This window comes from Manis javanica, chromosome 2 (genome assembly GCF_040802235.1).
Source record: "Manis javanica isolate MJ-LG chromosome 2, MJ_LKY, whole genome shotgun sequence".
NCBI lineage: Eukaryota > Metazoa > Chordata > Mammalia > Pholidota > Manidae > Manis > Manis javanica.
The window spans coordinates 213,779,197-213,803,535 of NC_133157.1; the positions used below are offsets into that span (position 1 = coordinate 213,779,197).

Here is a 24,339-nt window from a genome sequence, read left to right on the forward strand (position 1 = left end):
TGTTTCTATAATCTCCTGTGGCTCTAATATTTCCATCTAAAACATGTTTGTGAAAGGCAGTTTGGCTTGAAAGGCTGACTTGAGGTTGTGTGAGAAGAGCATTTTGCATAAGCTGGAAAAATAATGATTAGCCACATGAAAGGAATGGGATAGTGAGGAGAAGGAGAAGAGTCTATGTCCAGCCCCACCCCAAACCCCAGTAGGCACCTGAACTCCTGTCTCCTGCTGTCAAATTCCGGGGTTGCTACGGTGACCTCACCAGCTGGCATGAGCTCCAGCTCATTATTCTGATTATTGGGTCTGCTTTGGGCGGGATGCCAGTGAGAGTATCACAAGCTAGTGGCAGGGAGGCAGGAAGGAAGTCTATGGCAATTAAACTTTCCTTGGTACCCAGCAGCCAAGCTCAAAGCACACAGGAAAGACCCAGGCCAAGGCTGCCAAGAGCCAAGCAGTGAGGAGAGCGTGAAGAAACAGAACTTAAAAAGCACGGAAGGTCCTCTCTTTGCCGGAATACCCAGTTTTAGAGGGTATCCTGGTTGGTGTGACAGCCAGGCAAGTGGGAAAAAGAACAAGAAGGTTGATGGTCACACATCGGATCAGCAGATGAATTAGATGCTATGTTAAGTACTTTTCAATCCTGAGGCTCTTGATAGAAAGGTGAGTGTATACAACAGCATTTAATCACTAGCTTGACTGTTTCTTTGCATTAAAAAAGTGAGTCATCACCTTCTAACATGTCAGAAGGTCTGCAAAGGGCCAACGGATGAGAAGGGAAGGAGAGGAAAGAGACAACAAGAAATGGAAGTAGAGTGTTTACTACCAGCCAGGTTAGACCCATTCATATGTACGATGGGATATTAAATTAACTCCACTCAGTGGGTATAGCCCATTACGAATGCCCTCCCATATCTGAGGAAGTTTAGACAGGTTGGATTTCATGCCCAAGGTCACCCAGCGAGTGGGCAGTAGAATTGGGATTTGACAATATGTCTGTCTGACAGCACATCTGATGGTGGCGGGTAGCCTCTAAATGGCCCCCAGTAACCCTCACCTTCCTGACTCACATCCTTGTGTAATTCCTCTCCTTGTGCAGTGTGGACTGGACCCAGTGACTCTCCTATAGCAAATACAGTAAGGCGAAAAGCAAGGGGACATCACTTCTGAGGTCAAGCCAAAAAAGGCCGCGGCCCCCTCTGGGTACCTTCTGTGTTCTTCCTTAGATCACTCACTCTGCAGAAGGCTGTTTGGTAAGGCTGTGCAAGTAGAGGTACCTGTGGGGAGGGACCAGTCAGCAGTCAGGCAGGGCCGGAGGCCTGTCGAAAGCCACGTCAGCAATCCAGAAGGGAGTTCTCCCCACGTCCAGCCTTGAGATGATTGCAGCTCTGATTGGTCCTTTGAGTGCAACCTTGACAGAGACCCTGAGCCACAACCACTAGCTAAGCTGAGTGCAGATTCCTGGCCCAACAAAACTGTGATACAATAAATGTTTATTGTTTACCTCACTAACAGTGGGGGTTATCTGTTACACAGCAATAGATGACTAATATACCCATTTAAAAAAATTACTCCATTGAGATAGTCATTAGTTTTGTCCACCAAATATTTCCAGTTCTTCCTCCCTCCTTCTGGATGTGTCCACATGTAATCGCTGCTAAGTGTGGCCAGACAGAGAGTGGTCGGATGAACTTCCCTACCCGCTCAGTTAAGTGTGGTCATATGACCTGCTTTGGCCAATGAAATATGAGTGGATTATTATGCCATGTCTGGGCAAAAGTTTTAAGAGACAGCATGCAAGTTACTCTGTACCTGTTTTCCTGTGCAGCGATCGTGGAGGTAGAGAGAGAGAACCTCTTCCTCTGGGCTCCTGGCTGATGATGACACAGAGCAGAAACACCCAGGAAATACAGTATAGATATAAAATAAGATATAAACGTTTTTGTGACAAACCTCTTAAATTATGGAGTTGTTCATTATTGCAGCACGAATTATTGTGCTGGAATACCCAGTCACAAAGTAGGGATGTCTGTAAGGATCATTGTTGACCATACATAACTTTATAAGAATATGTGGAGTAACTTTTTGTCTCAGTGCCAAGATATGTCTCTTTTTTTTTAGAGACAGAGAGTATAACCTTAAATTTAATGTACTTATTTTAAGCTGTAGGGGCCCTAGGGAAAAAATGAATGATACCATTTCCCTCCTTGCCTTGGCTGCTAGGAAGCTTAGAGTCAAATTAATGTCTATCTGAGCAAGTCTATAAGACTTTCTGGCCCTTAGTTTCAGTACTAACCTTGTCGGTGGCTTCATTCTAGTTTTCTTATCATTTTCCCCTTTCTTATATTCCTGATTTCCCTACTTATTCTTTCAATTGGTATAAAATATATTCATAAGGTACTTGACATCCACTTTGAAATGAAGAAAATAAAAATAGAAGCAGCATAACTTGTGAACATCAGAACAATCTTATACATTGGCATCAGAAAAAAGTCTGGGTATCAATTTCCGTTTGACCACTGAGTGGCTGTGTGACCTTACGAGCATTACTGTGCCTCAGTTTCTTCTTCTTTAAAAGAGTGGGGAGTGGGTAGGGGGTGCTAACGATATCTCCCTTGAAACTTTGTGTTGAGGGTTATATTGGGAAAGTGCTTGGCCCTGAATAAGTGCTCTTACCAAACCTTGGTTCCTTCCTTCCTCAACTCAAAACCCCTTCAGCAGCTATTTGCACTTGAACTTGCTCAATCATGTTCCTGGGTGACCTGGTGAGCTCAGAAATATCTGCTGCTGAGGAAATGGATTTTAGCTGCATCAGGAAAATGTTAGGTCAGAAGGAAGCAGGGGAGAAAGATCTGGATAAGTGCCGTCCAGTGCTTGCTAAGATGCTTAACATACATGAGCTCATGCAATCACTGTGGAAAAGACAGGGTGGAAACCCAGGGCTGGGAGAAACTGAAATGTGTACTGGAAACAGCTCAGCTGTAGGGCTGCCTCTGAGGGGCTTCCCAAAGAAGAACCTCTTCATTGTTGTCCTATAGGAAAGCAGGGAGTGGGTTATACGAGTTAATATTTTAAAAATATTATCCACAATGTAATTCTGTATGATCCATAGAATGCAGAACACTATTATCATTTGGACCAGATTGTTCTCTGTTGTGGGGACTGTCCTGTGTATTATAGGGTTTTTGCAGTTTCTCTGATTTCTACCCACTAGATGCTGATAATCCCCCACTCCAGGTCATGACAACCAAAAATATCTCCAGACTTTGCCAAATGTCCCTTGCAGGGATGGTCAAAGTCAGCAATCCAGTAGAGAGTAACAAAGTATCTGACATTTTTCAGTGTCTGTTAAATACCCATAGTTTGGAAAGACAAAAACACTTATGACAGGATCTCAGACGTCAAGCAACTCAGAACTCACACTCCAGTGGGGGAGATGGACGTGTCCACGTCTAATTGCCGCTAAGTGTGGCCAGCACAATAAGAGGAAAATGAACAAGGGACGAGGTACAGGCTGGGCTCACGACCAGCTCTTCCGAGAGCTTCCAAGGGGATGCTTCAGTGCAGCCTTGACCTGAAGCAACTGACACCCTCCCCAGAGTGGGCCCCTGACCCTCTCCCCTACCACTGTGGCTCTTTTTTCCAGCACTCTGTATGTTTCCTTCAGAGCAACGACTATAGTCATTGATTTCTTTGTTTCCTTGTGAATTTGTGTACCTCCTGCGCCAGACTATAAACTCCATGAGATCAAGGACTGCTTCTGTTTTGTCTACCCTGGAAATCCTGGCCCCTGGCAAGGGGTAGAGCCCCAAACAGGGACCCAAAATCTGTTTATGGAAGGAAGAAAACTAAAAAGGAAAGAAAGGAAGCAGGAAGGGAAGGAAGAAGGGGGAAAAAAGAGAAAAACTAGGATACCCTAGGAGGCAGTGAGGGCCACGGGAAAGCATTCCAGGCAGGTTCCAAGGACCTGGAGCAGGAAACAGGACACCCTACACAATTTATAAGGCCCAAGACAAAATGAAAATGCAGGGCCACTTGTTCAAATATTATTAAGAATTTTAAGACATCTATAGCGGAACATAAACCAAATGTTCACCCTTGTGTGTGCACGGCCCCCTGTGAATGTGCAGGTCTCCCACCGTGCAGTGTACCCGGGGGAAGCAAACCTCATGAGCCACCAGTAGTCAGGGGGTCAGTCCACAAGTTGGCCTGATACAGTAGTCAATGCAGCGTCAGCAGCCACACCATGTTTTCTAGCAGCTGAAGCCATTTTTCCAGAAGAGAACAAAGCCCACTTAAGAGTGTTCTTCCAAATTCCATGTTGATATTAAGAAATACTGCAGGACGAGGTAGCTCGGCCCAGGTTCCACAAAGTGCTGCTGGGCAGAAAGCTCATGAAAACCTTCAGCAAGCCCCAAACAAAGCCACAGTGTGTGGAGTTCTGGATCAAAGCCTGCTAGCTGAAGGGGGAAAGCGGAGTGAGTTTCTACTTAACGAGGCTCATTCAGAGTCTAGTCAAGCCCTCCTCGACTGGACTCGGTGCCTGGTGAACAGGACAATTTGTTATCAGCCCACAGCATGAGCTGCGGAGAAATGCTCTCTGATACTGTCCTTGATTAAACCTCTGATTTACCTGCTCTCTTAGAGGATAACTTTAATTAGGACTTACATGGCATGTTTTGCTTCCAGTTCTAAGTCATTTGCTCAGATCCGTCTAGACAGGGCCCTGGTTCTGACACAGATTACGGAGGGAAATTCTGGCAGGGGACAACTTTCTGTGCGCTGTGAGTGGGTGTGAGTGTGCAAGCACATGTGCACCCATGCCCTCTTGTGGGATTTGCACATCTACAAATGTGAAAAGGATCATTACTTTATTTACTTTGTCTCTTTTAAGTCTTAGATGAAGCTGGTAATCCAAGAGCCCTTGGAAATTACCTTTTCTCTGGTAATGTAGAATATAACCTGGGTACCAAGGTCTCCTTTAGAATTGGAAGGAAAAGCAGAGGAAGTGTCATTCACTGGGCATCAACCTATCATATGTTAGGTTTTTTATGTATACGATTTCATGAATTCTTCACAAGAACCTGAGAGATGAATATGAATACATCCATTTTACAGATAAGTTTTTACTAAACTCAGGGTTTGGTACTATCCCAAATTCTAACACCGCACAGGATTATAACCCAGGACTCCAACTCTAAAACCTATATTCTTTCTATAAACCCATATAAGAAGTAGACAATTAATTTCTCATCTTTGAGGATAAAAAACAGCACACTATTGTTCCATGACATAGGCTTAGCTCCCTACTTTGCTGGCACTGAAAGTCTCATCTTTTTCAATGTTCAACTCCAGAGAGTCCACTGGCAATCAGGCATCATGGCTGATATAATTTCTCATAATAAAAAATCCAAAGGAATAATAATTTGGACTATATGTGACTTCACAAGACATTCTTCTCCCCTTCTGATACTAGAATTCTAGTCATTCCCACCATTTCCAGCAAACTCTTGATTCCGCAGCATCCTCTAATTCTTGAGACTCTAATAGCTCTGTCTCCTTCTGCTATTTGATTTTCAAGATACAAGAGGAAATGCCAGGTCCCTCCACACCCACAGCTCAGAGGAGAGGCAAGGGCCCGGGAGTGGCTTGAGAGAAGGGGAGCGTCTTTGTTCTCCATGGAGGCCTTCCTTATGGAGATACTGCACCCTGCCCTGAGAGTTTCTCTATCTCAAAGGAAGCAGTGAGACCTCCAGTCCCCATATAAGGGTTGGAATGCCAGCTCTGTCATGTGCCAGCTGTGCAATTTTGGAGAAGTCACTTAATCTCTCCAATCCCCAATTTCCTGGTCTATAAAATGAAGGTAATAATATCCAACATTTTTCACATTCACATCTCATCATACACAGTTCATTTAAAAAAGACTTTAAAATGCATATACCTTGGCCCAACAAATCACTTATTTATAGAAATTTATCCAAATGAAATATCCAGACAATTACACAAAATGCTATGTATATACAGAGATGTCACCTGAGACATTGTCTAAAATATTTTAAAAACCTTGAAGTAATCTGATGTCTATCCATATGGAATTTGCTAAGAATTATAACATATCCATAGGTTGCAATAAGTATAAGCATTTAAAATGATGCAGTAAATCTCTATTGAATTAGCAATGTATCTCATAGATGATACTATTATAGATGTAAAGAATAACCCTGTTAGACTATCCAAGAGCCTGAATACAGTGGCTCATTAGCTCTAAGCCCTTTTGTTTTTAGAAAGCTCAAAGTAGTTTTGAGATTATTTATTAGCTATCTAGTGTTGTATAACAAATTACCCACAAACTTAACAGTAATAAACACTTATTATCTCAAAAAGTGTCTATGGGTCAAGATTTTAGGGCAGATTAGCCGAGTGGTTTTGGCTCAAGATCTTTCAAGAAGTTGCAGTTGTGAGCCAGAGCAGGCCAACAGCACAGTGGGTTTCAGTTCTTGGTCACATGGATCTCTTTCCAGGGCTGCTGAGTATCCTCATGACATGGCATCTGACTTCTCCCATAGCGACGATTCCAAGAGGAAGAAATGCAGAAGCCACAGTATCATTTATGACCTAGCTTTAGAAGTCACATGCATCCTTTCTGCAATATCCTGTTGAGTTACAGAAGTCAACTCTGTTCAGCATGGAGGGGACCACGTGAAGGTATGAATACAAGAAGGCAAAGATCACTAGGGTCATTCTGGAGGCTGGTTACCTTAATTACATGCATGAAGAGTCTTCCAAAAACTGTTGAATGCTATCCAAATGATAAGAGAGAGTGAGTCTTACACTTTTGCCCTTTATCTTCTCCAGGGGATATCCTGACAATAGCATCTGTTTTTGCTTACCTGACCACTCATTGTTTCAACTCTGTGTCTTCAAAAGCTCTTTCTTTAAAGAAGTCTAAGTAGCATATAAGGCAAAGCAGGGAGTCAGGCCTAAGAACTTACTGCCCATCTCTTTGCCCATGGACCATACATTTTGCAAATGATGTTAGAACCTTGTTCCAATCACTGGTCTCCATCACCTACCTGTCCACTTGCCTGTAGGTGTCTTGGAGTGTCCCTGGAAATAAAGAATGGAGCCCATACCAGGCTCAAGTATTGGGGAGTTCCTTCAGGCCTATAGTAGTGTTGTATTCATCTATGTATCCCAAGGGCTTGGTACAGTGTTTGGCCTCGGCAGCTGCTAAATAATTGCTCGCTGATTTTTCATGAACGTAAGAAAACCCTAACCTGAAAGGCAGGTCTACTTCTACTAGAAGAAATGAATACAAGCAAAGGAAAAAGAACAATTTAGCCTCATAAAATCTCATCCCTAAGGCTCTACCTGCTCTCATCCTCTTCTCCCTTCCTTCAAACTTGCCTCGATCTGCTGCTTAGCTACCTTCATTTCCCCATCCTCATCTTTTTGTGGCTGATCCCTGACTCAGCCACATGTTAGCTATTTTGTTTTGTGCAAGTTACTTAATATCTCTGAGCCTCAGTTCCCTGATCTGTGAAACAAGGATAAGACTACTTCCTCATAGACTTGCTAGAAATCTGAAATCAAAGAATAATACATATGGTGCCAGAAACTTAGGAGAAGCTACACAAATAAGGTTTTCCTCTCTGCTCTTTACATTGTCATGAGCTTAGTGCACATTTCATTTGATGGTGTACTTATGTCATTTAATATGATTTTGCCATCATTTTAACAAGTTGTCACCTGGTTTTGTTAATATATGTTAATAGTCATATATTTTATTGGCTGCATAATATTTTAACTATTTCCAATTACAAGACATTTAAAGTTTTGTGAAATTTTTGTGGTTACACATGACATGTCATCTTGGATTTTTTTTTACAGGTAACTTCCTAAGATTGATATTATCAGTCCACAGGCAATTTGAGTTGAATTTTGTTATTAATGTGTAAAGTTTAGGTCTCATTTTCCCAACTGGGGTTATATTCTTTGACAGCAGAGATGATATCTCACTCTCAATGGGAAGCACTGTGCACAAGGGCACAAGTTTTGGAACCAGACTGAATGGGCTCAGTTGGAAGTCTGGCTTTGTCTACTCTTTGAAATCCAGCATTTCCAATTGTGAAATAAAGTGATCTAGACTCACACGTTGGCATTAGTATCAGTTCTATATTGCTGCATTACAAACCACCCTAAAGCTAACTGCCTTAGAATAGCAGCAATCGTTTACTGGTTCTTGCACCAGCAGTTGGGCAGCCCTCAGCAGGACCAGCTCACCTCTCCTCCGTGCAGTGTGCATTGAGGCTGCTTGGGGAATCCACTTTGATGACACCATACTTGCATGGCTGTAGGTAGGCTGGGGCTGAGGCTGTGGTCTGGGATTCTTGGTTCTCTTCCACATGAATGTTCTCATAGTTTTCTTGCATTTCTTCACAATACGGTGGCTCAGTTCCAAGAGTTAGTGTCTCAAGAGCTCCAGGTGGAAGCTGTTTTGCCTTTTATGACCTAGCTCCAGCACTATATAATGTCACTTCCATTACAGTCATAAGCCATTTAGATTGAAGCAGTGGGAACATCTTGATGGAAAGAATGCCAGATCACACCGCAAAAAAAGCTGATGGGATGGGGGAATCTGCCTGAGGACATTTTTGAAAAGTTCATTTTGACACAGAATTGTCATCAGGACTTAAAATTTAAATTAATAATATATATTAAATGCCCAGTGGAGGGCTTGGCTCACAGTAGGTGTTCAGTTTATAGGGCTGGGGAACACATGGAAAGGTAGTCAGGATCTCAGGGTAGGCCTTCAATTTAGTCAGGGTTGAGTGGTTTTCAGATGATCTATGCCACAAGTACCTGGATAACCTTTTCTTACCACAGAAGAACAAACGAAGAGTCTGTCTGACCTGCTATTTTGTTTCCCAATTGTTCTTCTCTTTTACAAGTCTGTAATCCACTTGTTTGGTCAATCATGAAAATCACTAGAAACAGGCAACACTGTGTGGCATTGTTCAGCCACAGCCCATTTGTCTCGTGGTTGGGTCTTTCCAAACTGTCCTGTATGGCTTGGCCCCAAAATAGTTTGTCTACAGTGTGTGAAAGAGGATGTAAGTGATAAGACAGGATGTGAACCTGACCTACTGTCAGTCAAACAAGAGGTTTTGGCATGGAATGTTCCTGAACCACTCAGTCTCAGTTGCAGAGATGCCATTAGTGGAGCAGAACTTGCCTCTGTCCAAGTGGGTTGGGTGGGGCTGGGAAGAACCGTTGAACGGGACCCAGTGACAGGATGGCATTTGCCCAAGTTCATAGAACAAGCTGATGTCATAGGTTACAGCAGAGTTTTTTGACCTCAACACTACTGACATTTCGAACTAGCACAAGGTTGTCTTGTGCACCGTGGGATATTTAGAAGCATCCCTGGTCCCCATCCATCAAATATCAGGAACATCCTCCTGCCCATATGTGGCCCTAGACTTTGCTTAACATCGCTTGGAGGGAAAAATTGTCCCCAGTAGAGGACTGCTGGACCAGAATTCAGATCTTCCAATTGCCTATGAATCTACCCAGCTAAAATACTATTTTGATAGGTGCTAAGGTGACTTACAAAGACTAAATTCAGGATGTATGAACTAATCCTTGTAGATCAGCAGGGCTTTTAATAGCGAAAGAACTCCTCCCCGCAACTAAAAAGGGCAACTCTAGGATATGAGGCAGTCCATGAAACAACTGGCCTAATATCTTCAAAAGCTGAAGTCATGAAAGGAAGGAGATGGGGAAGTCAATTATAGATTAAAATGATCTCATCCTTGAGCAGATCTAGTTAAAAACATACACATAGACAGCTCTAGAAGGTATTTCAGGGATAATTGGGAAAATCAGAGCATGCAATTACTGTTTAATTTTTTAGGTATTGTGATATGCTATTGCAATTAAGAGAATGTCCTTGTTTGGAGGAGTTGCATGCTAAAACATTTAGGGGTGAATGAAGTTATGTCTGCAATATTGTGAAATGGATCAGCCATCAAAAGTACACAATATGTCAAAAATGTAATAATTAATTAATTTACATGATAGATATATCCTTTTTATCTGTATTAGATTTTTTTCCTAATTAAAATGATGGGAAAAATAAATAAGCATAATGGTAAAAAGAAAGGAAAAAAAATTAAACAATTTCCTAAAGGAACCCTCACATATTTACAAAGATGTTCATTACAGCATAACAAAAAAAAGCAGAAGCAACCAAACTATTCATTCCCTAAGCAACAGTCAAATAAATTGTGACATTCTAAATGATGTGGATTGGAATACCGTGCAACAGTTACAAAGAGCAAGATACAACCCTGAGTCTGCCCATAGAAGTGGTAACATTCCAAATCGGTAGTGACTGCCGAGGGCCCCTGTCGCCCTGGGACATCCGTTCTCACAGTGACAGGCAGGACTCATGGTTGGTAATTCTGTGGCTGGTAATCAGAGGCCACACAGATGCTGAGCAATAGAGGATGAGCCCCTACATGAGGTAAATGTAAGTCTCAGGCCAGGAACGATCCACTGTGCAAGAAATAGAACTTTTCTTTTTCTAAAACTTACTTTGCATTTTAGGCTTCCATTCCAATGGGATGGTAAGGATTCCACCTCAGGCAATTTAACATTCTCTTTTCTCATGAATTGTGAATAACAGCTAGAGGAGGTTTTTGGATTGAGCCATCCAAAATGGCTAATATTTTTTACCTTAAAAATGTCAATTTTGTATAATTTAACCTAAAGCACAGGGCCATGGTCATTTGAATGGGACTGGGGAGAGAGAAGAATGAGAAAGATCTACATGTCTATATGGATGGGATGGCTTTCCAAGACAGATTTATTGTTGAGTACGTGTGTGTGTATGGTTTTTTTTGCCAACAGGTAAGTTGCAGGACACTGAGAGAAACAAAGTATACATTTTCCTTGCATGACTGTATATGTGTACATTTTTTCCCTCCCTCTCCACCTTCTGACTACTTCTTGCCATCTCTACCTATACCCTCCCTGGTCTGAGCCAAGATACCTGGATTACTGCTCCCACCTTTGGCCTCTGATGGCCATTCACACAGCAGCCAGAAGTACCCTTTCTAATGCTAGGTCACAGCACATCACTCTTCACTCAGAACCATTTCATGCCTTGCATCTAACAAAATACTGTCTTGTGTCCTACTTAACACTGGCCAGGCCCTCCACAATGTGGTGTTCCATTATCTCCCTGATTTCAGGCCCTGCTCTTCTCTCTCTTGATCAGCTGGGCCACTCCCACCAGCATCTTTGTTCTTTCTCAAACATGCTAGGTAAGCTCCCACCTCCGGGCCTTTGCACTTGCTCTACTTTCTGCCTGAAACACTGTTACTCCAGATATTCAATGTGACTCTCTCTCACCAACTTTATTACTTTGAATAATGTTACCTTCTTGGAGAGGCCTTCCTCCATCTTCCTATTTAAATTTGCAGGACTCCTGTGTTAGTTTGGTAGGTCTTCTGTAACAGAGTACTACAAACGGGGAGGTTTAAACAGCAGAAGTTTATTGTCTCACAGTTCTGGAGGCTTGAAGTCCAAGATCAAGGGATTGGCAGGGCCATGCACTCTAGAAGGCTCTAAGGGACAATGCGTTCCATGCCTTTCTCTGCTCAGCTTCTGTCATCACGGATAATCCTTGGTGTTCCTTGGCTTACACATACACCACCCTGATCTCCGTCTTTATGTTCACATGGCCTTTTCCCTGTGTATGTGCCTGTGACCAAATCTCCCCTTTTTATAAGGACACCAGTTTATTAGGAACCATCCTACTCCAGTAAGGATTCATTTTAACTAATTACATCTGCCGTGACTCTATTCCCAAATGAGGTCGCATTTTGAGGTACTATTAATTAGGATTTCAACATGTAAATATGGGGATAAGTGGACAAAATTCAACCTTTACCAACCACCCACTCTGCTTAATTTTTCTCTGTAGTGTTCATAACCTTCTAATATATGGCATAGCTTATTCATTTACCTTCTTTATTCTGTTTCCCTCCATAGAATATAAGCTCCATGCAAGCAGGAACATTTGTTCAAGATCTTCACTGCTACATCTTAGAGCTAAGAACCATGCTGAATGAACACAAAGAAAGAAAGAAAAGTCAGTTCCTTACCTCTTTCTTTCTAGCTTTTGACACTTTGCTGAGGCTCAGTGCTAAATAAATCCACACACACACAGGCCATTAAAGCTATAAAGATCTCTAGTGATCACCTTGCACAGTTCTCTCATTTCACTGTGAGACTCATAGGTGGCAAGTGTTTGCTAGTAGCACAGTGGGAGCAGGATCCAGATGTCTAGTGTCCCAGCACCTCTAACCACAACTGCTGTCTTTATTATAGGTAATTTTCCCAGTAGCCAGGAAATTCCATGACAGCAATTTAAAAGCGTCTTCTTTGTGTTTGGCCAATGACAGATGGCCACATGGTTCTGTTCACTCTAGATAAACTGAGCTGATCAAGACATTAGAGACTTTGTACCTGATGGGCCTGTCCAGCCAGCCTGTGCTATTTAGGGTTGATGTCAATCCATAAAAAGGTGATAAACCAACCGCATTAATCTTGGTGATTTATAAGGAAATGCTCCTTTAAGTGCACCACTGCTTCTGGTTCTGGGCTAGGAATTGCTCAGTCTGGACCTCACAGTTGGGCAGGAGCTCACAATATCTCCCAACTGGCTTGGATTATCTGGAGGAAAGGGGACATCATCCTTTACTTAGAGCTGGAAACACCGGGACTCCCTAGTAGTCCCTCCAAAGATATCAACAGAATAAAAGTTAAAAAAAAAGAAAGTAAGAAAGAAAGAAATCTAAACTAAAATGCTTTAGAATGTTTTGCCTCATTTTCCTTATAATCTAGTAGTTACAGCTCTGGCCTCTAGAACTAGCTGAGTCATCGTAAATAAACCACTGAAACTTTGCTGCCCTGGTTTGCTCTTCTATAAAGTGGGAATGATTCTAGGGCTTTACCTTACAGACTGCTGTGAGACTTCAGTGTGGTCACCCACCAAAATCACTCAGAACAGTGTTGGCACATAACAAGCTTTGGTAAGTTATGCCATAGTTTCTCCTTTAGTTCACCCATTCATTTATTCAATCATGTATTAACGTGTATTAAAGGCCTGTTTTAAGCACCATGTTTTATTTATTTATTTATTTAATTATTATTTTTTTATTAAAGTATTATTGATATACACTCTTATGAACGTTTCACATGAAAAAACAATGTGGTTACTATGTTCACCCCTGTTATAGTGTCCCCCCGACATCCCATTGCAGTCACTGCCTATCAGTGTAGTAAGATGCCACAGAGTCACTATTTGCCTTCTCTGCACTACACTGTCTTCCCCCTGATCCCCTCCACACCATGTGTGCCAATCATGATACCCCTAAATCCCTTTCGCCCCCCCCTTACCCCTCCCCTTTGGTAACCACTAGTCCCTTCTTGGAGTCTGTAAGTCTGTTGCTGTTTTGCTCCTTCAGTTTTGCTTCATTGTTATACTCCACAAGTGAGGGAAATCATGTGGTACTTGTCTTTCTTTGCTTGGCTTATTTCACTGAGCATAATACCGACTAGCTCCATTCATGTTGTTGCAAATTGCAGAATTTGTTTCTTTCTTATGGCTGACTAGTATTCCATTGTGTATATGTACCACCTCTTCTTTATCCATTCATCTACTGATGGACACTTAGGTTGCTTCCGTATCTTAGCTATTGTAAATAGTGCTGTAATAAACATAGGGGTGCTTATGTCTTTTTCAAACTGGGCTGCTGCATTCTTAGTGTAAATTCCTAGGAGTGGAATTTTTGAGTCAAATGGTATTTCTATTTTTAGTTTTTTGAGGAACCTCCATATTGCTTTCCACAATGGTTGAATTAGCTTACATTTCCACCAGCAGTGTAGGAGGGTTCCCCTTTCTCCATATCCTTGCCAGCATTTGTTCTTCTTAGACTTTTCAATGCTGGCCATCCTTACTGGTGTGAAGTGATATCCCATTGTGGTTTTAATTTGCATTTCCCTGAGGATTAGTGATGTGGAGCATCTTTTCATGTGTCTGTTGGCCATCGGAATTTCTTCTTTGGAGCTCTGTCTCTTCATATCCTCTGCCCATTTGTTAATTGGGTTATTTGCTTTTTGGATGTTGAGACATGTAAGTTCTTTATATATTTTGGATGTTAATCCCTTGTTGGATATGTCATTTACAAATATATTCTCCCATACTGTAGGATGCCTTTTTGTTTTGTTGATGATGTCCTTTGCTGTACAAAAACTTTTTAGTTTGATGTAGTTCCATGAGTTCATTTTTGCTTTTATTTCCCTTTCTTGAGGAGATGGATTCAGGAAGAATTTGCTCATGTTTATATTCAGGAGATGTTTGCCTATGTTGTCTTCTAAGAGTTTTATGGTTTCATGACTTACATTCAAGTCTTTAATCCATTTTCAGTTTACTTTTGTGTATGGGGTTAAACAATAATCCAGTTTCATTCTCTTGAATGTAGCTGTCCAGTTTTGCCAACACTGGCTGTTGAAAAGGCTATCATTTCCCTATTGTATGTCCATGGCTCCTTTATCATATATTAATTGACCATATACGGTTGGGTTTATATCAGGGCTCTCTATTCTGTTCCATTGGTCTATGGGTCTGTTCTTGTACCAGTACCAAATTGTCCTGATTACTGTGGCTTTGTAGTTGAGCTTGAAGTTGGGGAGTGTAATTCTCCTTGCTTTATTCTTCCTTCTCAGGATTGCTTTGGCTATTCGAGGTCTTTTGTGGTTCCATATGAATTTTAGAGCAATTTTCTCTAGTTCGTTGAAGAATGCTGTTGGTATTTTGATAGGAATTGCATTGAATCTATAGATTGCTTTAGGCAGGATGGCCATTTTGACAATATTAATTCTTCCTATCCATGAGCATGGGATGTGTTTTCATTTATTGGTATCTTCTTTAATTTCTCTTATGAGTGTCTTGTAGTTTTCAGTGTATAGGTCTTTCACTTCCTTCTTTAAGTTTACTCCTAGGTATTTTATTCCTTTTGATGCAATTGTGAATGGAATTGTTTTCCTGAAGGACCATGTTTTAAGCTCTGTAGTAGGTGTCATGGATATGATATTGCAAAAACATGGTCCCTGTGCTCCTGCAGCCCACAGTCCATGGCAGATATTGTTAATTGAGGTCCACAGATCCATAAACTCACAGGCTCATATCAATGCATATGTGCAGATATATTTTTCCAAGATGGAAGACTTACAGTCTTCATTATTTGCTCAAAGGGATGCATGACCACCCCCCAAACTGAGTTAAGGACCATCATTCTTATTAATAGAAACAGGTAGAAAATTCAATTGGCAAATCTAGTGCAATGTAGTCATTGCTATACTGAAGGTCCATATGAGGCATAATAGAACCCAGAGGACCAAAGTCTGCCTTCCAGTATTTGGTCTGGCTTCATGTAGGAGGTGGTGGCACCTTAAGCATATGATGGCATCTTGGTGCATTCATTGAGAAATGGAGAACCGCACACACACGTGGAGAAGGTAGGAGAAACGGGAGTGAGAATATAATGACCCACATAGTTTTGCTCTGGTTTCTGGGAAAAGAAACAAAGGCACAAAGAAACTGAGGAAGTCTCCTTGTGAAATGACTATTAAGAGAAGAGTAAGGAAAAGGACTTGTATTTTATAGTCAAACAGACTTGGAGTTGAGTGTTGGCTCTGTTACTTATCATCTGTTGAAAACTTGAGCAAGTTTCAACCTCTCTGAAACCTATTTTTTCAAATCTAAAATTGGGATTTGTGAAATAATATTTGTTATAGCTTCAGTGTAGCATGTGACTATGCTAGAGTAATAGATAGTATTTTTGTCCACCATTACTCACTTTCTTCCATCCTTGCCCTGCTTCCTTCCTTAGAAGTAAAATATACTTCCGTGTAATTGACACTGGGCTTTGCCATGTTAATTTGACCAATGGACTACCTTGGATGTGACATATGACAAGTCTGAGTAGAGTTTTTAAATCATAAAAATACGCTGGGTGTGGAAATGTCTCCCTGCTCTTCCACTGTGCTGTAAGAACAACTTGTGCCACATATGGGCTTGTCCATCAGCTAAGGCCCGGAAACAAGCAGATACATTGAGCCAAGTTGAGCACAGTCACAGCTGAACTGAACACCAGCAAGAAAGTAAATTGTCAGCCACTGAAATTAGAGAAATATTTGTTGCTGCAGCAAAAAACTAACCAGTACACTGACACATAATTCATGCTCAATAACTGGTTTCTCCTCTTCTTGCTTATCAAGAACAAAACAGTGAATTGCAGGAGAGCTACATGAGGATACAGAGGCTACAACACTTAAACTGTTGGATAAAACTTCAACTATAAAGATAGAGGAGGAGAGTCAGAGAGGGCTTAGCTGGAGTGGCTTGGCATGTGTGCCAGAGGCTGCCCACCGAACACCAAGCCTATTTCCTCTTTCTCTGGGCACACGGCTGGTCACTGAGTTCCAGCAAAAGGCATGTGGATGGATATAAAGGGAATCCCTGCAGGCTGGCCCTCCCTCACTGCTCCATGCCCTTTTCCCACTCAGGCAATTGGAATGGAGGCCCTTGGGCAACTTGGAAGCTACATATTAAAATGTGGAGCTGTTGTCAGCCTTGAGCCTAGATGACTGACTGGGAGGACTGCCTCGCCTCCTAGGCATTTGCCTCTAACTGTCACTGTCAAAGATGAACACAGCCAGACATTACTTACAGCAGTGAACACAGGTTTTATTCAGGAACTAGTGATGGGAGGGGAAGAGCTGAGATCCATTCCAATGTGCAAAGAAGGGACAGGGTGTTTTGAAGGCAGAATGAGGGAGTGGGAAATGAGAGGGTGCTCAGTATAGTCAGGGAAGGGAAAAAGCACAAAAAGCTGGAGTTGGGTTAGTCCATGTGAAACCCACCTCCGTCTGCTCCCTGGTGCTTATTGCGGTTCTGATCCTGCCCGCCCACAGAGGCTGGGAGGCAAGGGCCCTGTCTTCAGGCATTGCTGGAACAATGGACTCTCTTGGGGGCCTTGAGTTTTCTCAGACAGCCACTTTAAAGGGGGTTGGAGTCCTCTGAGGAACGTGGCCCTGAGCTTCTAGAAGCTGTGGTGTTTGCTCAAGCGTGCATATGCCAAGGATGCCGCCGAGGAGAGAAGAGGGCTCAGATGAGCCTGGCTAGAGTTGGGTCAAGGAGAAAGCCTTTCTTTTTCCTTCCACTGGGTTTGTTCCACTAGTTTACAAATGAAACCCAAGAAATACTAACACAGATGGGTACTCACCAAGGGATTAAGTATTGATAATTTTGAACAAATATTTTTTAGAGCTTACTATGCGCCAAACACTATGCCACAACCCACACCCACAGAGCCTCATTCAGATACCATGTAATTGAGAAACAGATCTTATTATCCCCTCTTTAAAAACATGTATACGTATAAGCAAGCCAAGGATCTGTGTGATCAATAACTTATTTTTGATTATGTGTCTAGAGAGTGGCAGAAGCAGATTGAAACTAAATCACTTTGGCTCCAAATTCACACAGCACTGTTTCTTGTGTTCAGTAAATTTGGAAAGACGTGTAGGTACCAGATAACCCATTTAGACTGGAGACCCAAGCACAAAGGCCTAGAATGTTCTAGAAAATATTCTGCTTCTCCCTTGGGCCTGAGAGCCTACTCAGTCTAGATACAGCTGTAAATAAAGGTCAGAGGAGACAAGGAAGACAGGAAGATTGTGGCCCCAAGAATCAGAGCTGGAAAAACAGCCAAAGAAACTTGGTGAGAAGTGACAACATGTGACTAGAAGGGATTGGTTAATGTTTAGTCATGAGTGAAGCCATAAGAGTCACATGAGACTGTTCATCTAACCGCCCTTAACTGTGTACATTGGAGTACTTCTAATTTGTCCCCAAACAGAGAAATGGTATCTAGGCATTCAAATGGGTCAAGACCCATGGACAGATAAAAGGCAGGCACATTCAGAAAAAAATGAAGACATGCCCTGGAAAGAGACAGTAGAGGAAGGAGACATTGGGAGTCAAGAAATCCAGCTGCTCTCCTGGTTCCACCTGTAACTAGCTAGGTGACCTTGGGCAGGTCCATTTCGGGTCTCGGTGCCCATGCACAAAAGGGGCTGGGCTGGAAAATGTCTGAGATATCTTTTAGCCGTGACAGTCTGGCTCTTGGCAGATATTGATCTAGGCCAGGTTTACAGAGGCAGATCTTTCTATTAGGTGTCCTTTCTCCTCTGGCAGGAAAAGTAAGACATAATATGTGGTCATATATACAGAAGCTGCAACTATTCAGAATCACAAAGCTGCAGACTGAGGTATGTCCTTGGACCCTCTCATTATGCAGATAAGGAAACAGAAGCACAGAGAGGGAAGTCATTTTACCTACGTCCCACAGCTCTGCACTATCAAAGCTGGAACTGGGACCCTGTTTTTGATGCTGAGTATGGGGCTTATTCCCAAACAGCGGACAACTGCCTAGGTATGGGAGAAAGAGTAGATGAGAACTAACATTTACTAAGCACTTAGTGTGGGTGGGACCCCATATTAGGTTCTTTACTTAGCCTGCAAATACTGACCAGTGTTGTTATTGTTGTTTTTTGAGTACGTGCCTATGCCCTGCAGATACAGAGATGAACAGAACTGACTGGGTCTCTCCTCAGAGCTCACGTATCAGTGAGGGGGTTGGGGACAGCCAACTCACATAAATAAATGAATAAGAAAATGTGAAGCAGTCCTCTCAAGAAAATATCTGGCTGTGCTATCAAAAACTAAAAGGGCTGCCCAAAGGGCTGCTACATTGCTTGAGGTGGCTGGGGCCCACCTCCCTGAGTTGATCTTATCCTACAAACACGCCTAGAAGCAGGTGCTATTATTTTCATGGTTGAGATGAAGAAATGGAACTCAGACCTGCAAAAGCTCATTGCAGATCCAATTCAGGTCTCTCTCTGGCATGGAGCCCATGCCTTGCTTCACTATCTCCTGCACTGAGGTTTGTTTTTTAATGAAAATATACACAGAAACTATGTCCATATATGCATATGCTGCAACTGATTGAAATCTGGTGCTTGATCATGGAAGCTCATTTTTTTCCTTGCAGCCATCTCGGTCCCCTAGAATCCTCTTAAGTATCTCAAACTCAGTGTCTCCTTTCTCAAGGAGCTCATGTGGGAGGCACCTGACTTACCCCACAAGTAGAGGATACAGCTACAAAACAGAAATTTCTCTACACTTGGAACCTGCTAACTTGGGTGTGAGAAAATGGACCCTACAATTTAAGACTCGGGAGCATCACACTCCAATCCAAGATGCTAGATCACCCAGGCCAGGATGAAATTCAGCAACAGATTTCCCTAAACTCACCTGATGTGGCATGTAAGATTGGAGACATGGCTTCTCAGCACAGACTTCTGATCTTCAACAATCACAATGTTTTGCAGGAGTGGTTGTGGCTATGTGTGCTTGTGTATTCCAAGGTGCTCGTGAGGTTCCTGTTCTCTACTGCAAGGAACGTTCCAGAACTTTATAACCTAATAAAACTAAATTTCAGGTGGATCAAAGAGTTTAGAAGGGAAGAAGGAAGGTGTTAAAGAAACTAGAGGAAAAAATAAATTCCCATCTTCTATTAAAGATGCTCTCCAAACAACAGAAACCTCAACTCAAACTGACCGAAGCGGACGCTGTTTGTTGGTTAACATGATCTAATTCCTAAGTCCTTCCTGCCTGGCTGCCTTTGCTGTAGAGGTTGGAAAAACCAAATACGTGGTATCACCTCTTCACTTGCAGCTAGCAAGTCATGTGACCTTCCAGCCAATGAAACTGGACGTTTGCCAAGGGCACTGGAAAGACTTGCTTTCCTGTAAAGGGACCACACATGGCTGGTACTGCTCACTTCACTTTGTTCTGCTTTAACTACACACTTGATGCCTAAGTCTGCAATAGCCCCCTGATAGTCACGAATGAGCTGCTGCCCCAACACCAGGTAGCCTCCAGACTACTGGTTAGTGGGAACCGTAAACCCTGATTTGTTTAAACCACTTCTAGTGAATTTTCTGTTACCTGCAACTGAAATCACTCCTCAGGGTAACCACTGTCTTAAAAAAGAAGACATATATTCTTTTTTACCTAGAGAAACAGTATCTTCTTTCATCTCTTGCTTAGGATTGAATGTTCCCTGTAGTTACTCGATAGACTTCCTTTCACATGCTATTGTCCAGAATTGGATCAGCCAATCCATTCTTGAACTGATCACTAGCAAGGGAAATCGAAGGACACACTGGGCTTAGACTGATTACTGGGTCGAGTGTATACTGAGGCATAAACCAGAACATGCCCTGCAGTAGGGAAACATGATCACAAGATGAATAATGACTTTCTGAACATGGAAACAACAGCAGTACATCACAAATTCAAAAACTAGCAGATATGAGCTTATTGAAATTAATGAGCCTTTATAAAAACAGCCCATTATAATAAAAAAGAAAAGGCAAATAAGAGATCAGGGGGAAATATTTGCAATTTACATCGCAAATGAAGTGTTAATATCCCAGAAATCAATTCTGAGAATGATTTCTAAGGAAATCATTAAGGACATATGCAAAGATTTTGTCTTAAGGATGTTTGTAGCAGTACTGTGTGTAATAATGAAAATTTTCAAGTGAGATGAATATTCAGCAAGAAGGTACTGGTTAAATAAAATATGATACAAACTTACATAGAATGCTACAGGGCTATTAGAAAATAATATTGCAGAACTATATGTTCTGTCCTGGAAAGATGAGTGTGATGTTAAGTGACAAAGTAGAATACAAATACTATACATTGGTTGATTCTTTTCCCTGAAGGAAAATGTAGGTGTGTGTGTATGTGTGTGTGTATTAACAATTTAGAAGGATATATATAACAGAGCTCACAATGGCTATTTCTGATGGATGGTATATGTGTTGATTTTATTTATTTATTTTTTTACAGTGAGCTACTTTTATTGAAAAAAAAGGAAGGAAGGAAGAAAGGAAGGAAGCAAACAAGAAAGAAAAGGAACTTAGTTTTGGGAACAAATAAGAAAAAAATAAAAGAACATCTCAACAGAAAAACAGGCAATAGGCCTAAGAAAAATATGTTCATTAAAACACATGTAATGAGGCAATAAACACATATTTGAATATTCATGATAATCCAACATGCAATTCATTTCTTCTTTCTTTCCCCCTTCCTTCTGTTCTTCCTTTCTTTGTATTTTATTTTATTGTATTGCCCATTAAACTGGAATGTTTCTTCTCCAAGAAAAAAGAACTCTTAGGTTGGGAAAGCAAGGAAATGTGCAAACACTGAAAAACAATTTGTTAATAGGCAGTTTCAAAAATCCTCATTCTCAGTGACTGGTCCATGTTGGGACATAGAACCTACAGAAGGGACTAGAGGTTTCCACCAAGACTCATATGAGTTCTGGGATTTCCATGCCAGTTTTCTACATGGTGAAGAATGACCAACTAGAAACAGTCTAGCTGCTCAGGGGGAGAGAAACGGCTATATGTATTATGATATAGGCACATAGTACATTATTAAGCAAGTCTTTAAATCATATTTAATCAAAAATATTTAATACTGTAGAGAAATTTTTGGGATATACAGATGCACTAAAGAAAAGTAGGTTATAACAAAACATGTGATATACTAATTTAGAAAAAATAAAGAAAACATATTAATATGCTCAAATTTAGCATATACTTAAGAAATATTGAAATAAAACATTAATTATAGGTTTCTCAGATAGTGGGATTATAGACAACTTTGATGTTCTTTTTTACACTTTTCTGTGCTTTCAAATCTGTTATAATAAATGTTCACCTGTGTTACTAACCAGAAAAAATCCAAACACTATAAAGATACCCAGCAAGGCCTGTGTGACAACTCTCATTGAAATTAAGAAGCACTAACATGTGGCAGGCACTGTGCTATATATGAATAGTTTCATTTCATTCTCAACCATTCTGTGATTTAGAACCATTTTACAGATGAGAAAACTGAGGCACAGACAGCTGAAATGATTTCCCAACATCTCACAGCAAATAGATTCAAGCTCAGGTTGCTCTGACTTCAGAGCCCATATTCTCAACTAGCTCGTAAGTATACTACTTCTCCAGAGGGAAAATAATAAACGCCATTTTCTCTTCACCTTCATTGATTAGCTATTACCTCAAAATATGGAGTCTTCTAGTACGGAGTCTTGAGTGATTCAATCATAATATAAACAAATCCTGTAGTGGAATTTAAGGAGAGGAAGAGTTTTGGTTTTTTTTCAGTCACATGTTTTTATTGAGATATAATTGACATATACCATTCTGTAAGTTTAAGGTGTACTGTATGGTGATTTGATATGCTTACATATTTCATATGGTTACCACATCCCAGCATTGGCTAACACTGCCATCAGGTCACATTTGTGTGTGTGTGTGTGTGTGTGTGTGTGTGTGTGTGTGTGTGTGTGTGTTTGTGGTGAGAATGTTTAAGATCTAGTCTCTTAGCAACTTTCAAATATATAATACAATATTGTTAACTATCATCACAATGCTGTGCATTAGATTTCCAGAACTTATTCCTCTCCTAATTGCAAATTTGTACCTCTTTGACTCTCTTGCCAATTTACCCACTCCCTAGCCCTTAGTAACCACCTTCTCTTCTCCGTTTCTATGAGTTCAGCTTTTTGAGATTTCAAATGTAAGTAAGATCATACAGTATTTGTCTATTTCTGTCTGATTTATCTTACTCAGCATAATGCCTTTAGGGTCTGTTGTCCCAAATGGCATGATTTCTTTCTTCTTTTTCATGGCTTAATAATATTCCATTGTGTGTGTGTGTATATATATATATATATATAAAACATCTTCTATATCCATTCACATTGACAGACACTTAGGATGTTTCCATGTTTTGGCTATTATGAATAATCCTGACTGAACATGGGAGTGCAGATATCTCTTTGATTTCCTGTTATCATTTCCTTTGGATAAATACCCAGAAGTGGAATTGCTGGACCATGTGGTATTCTTATTTTTAATTTTTTTAAAAGGAAACTCCATACTGTTCTCCATAGTAACTGAACCAATTTATATTCCCAAGAAAAGTGCACAAGGGTCCCGTTTCTCCACATCCTTACCAGCACTTATTTCTTGTTTTTTGATAATGGCCATTTCAACAGGTGTAAGATGAAAGCTCATTGTGGTTTTGATTTGCATTTCACTGGTAAGAGAGGTTTTAAACTACTAATTTTAAATGCAGCTAAATGGTCAGTTTGATTAAAGGTCATAATATTCTAAAAAAGTGTCTGGATTTAACATATCAGGCAATCCAGGGATCAATAGTGGTGACACCATCTTAAACTATGATAACTCTTTAATTACTCGTAACTTGTGAAATATAGATGTTAGTCTCCATGTTATTGATGAAAAAACTGAGACTTTGTCAACCATTAGAAAAACATCAGACAAACCAAAATGATGGACATTTCATGAAATACCTGGCTAATAATTATCCAAACTGCTGAGGTCATGAATAACAAGGAAAGTCTAAGAAATTGTCAAAGATCGGAAATGACTAAGGAGACATGACTAGTAATGTGGAGTACAGATGGGATCCTTGAACTGGAAACGGATATTAATGGAAAAACTGGTGAAATCCACATCAAATCTGTACTTTAATTAATAGTATCCTTGTTGTTTACTTAATTTTGACACATGTAATGCAAAATGTTACTAGTAATGGAGCCTGGATGAGGGATATACAAGAACTCTGTAGTGTCTTTATAACTTTTCTGAAAAATCTAAAATTATTCCAAAATAAAAAGTTTATTTAAAACATCTGAACAATATCACAGTTCCTAGAAAAATTAAAACTGGACTTGCTGTTTGATCCAGCATTTCTGGGTATATATTCAGAGAATTGAAAGCAGCATTTTAAAGAGGTATTTATACACCCATGTTCATAGCAACATTATTCACAACAGCCAAATGGTAGAAGCCAGCCAAATGTCTACTGATAAAAGGATGGACAGACAGCATGTGGTAGATCCATACCACAGAACATTAGGCTTAAAAAGGAGGGAAATTCTGACGCCATGCTACAATGTGGATGAACTTTGAGTACCTTATGCTAAGTTGAGATAAACAAGGCATGAAAAGATGAGTACTGCATGATTCTACTCATATGAGATACTTAGAGTAGTCAAATTCATAGGGACAGAAAGTAGGATGTTGGTT

The 24,339-nt window shown here is 40.9% G+C and overlaps 1 long non-coding RNA gene across 1 annotated transcript; it reads left to right on the forward strand.

The window, feature by feature from the left end:
* The first annotated feature begins 322 nt into the window (after window positions 1–322).
* Window positions 323–21,218, forward strand: LOC140845465 (uncharacterized). The gene is made up of 5 exons (XR_012124235.1): window positions 323–657; window positions 6,516–6,699; window positions 12,055–12,154; window positions 13,027–13,097; window positions 21,056–21,218. It is a non-coding gene; the product is annotated as an uncharacterized lncRNA (long non-coding RNA).
* Window positions 21,219–24,339: the final 3,121 nt, after the last annotated feature.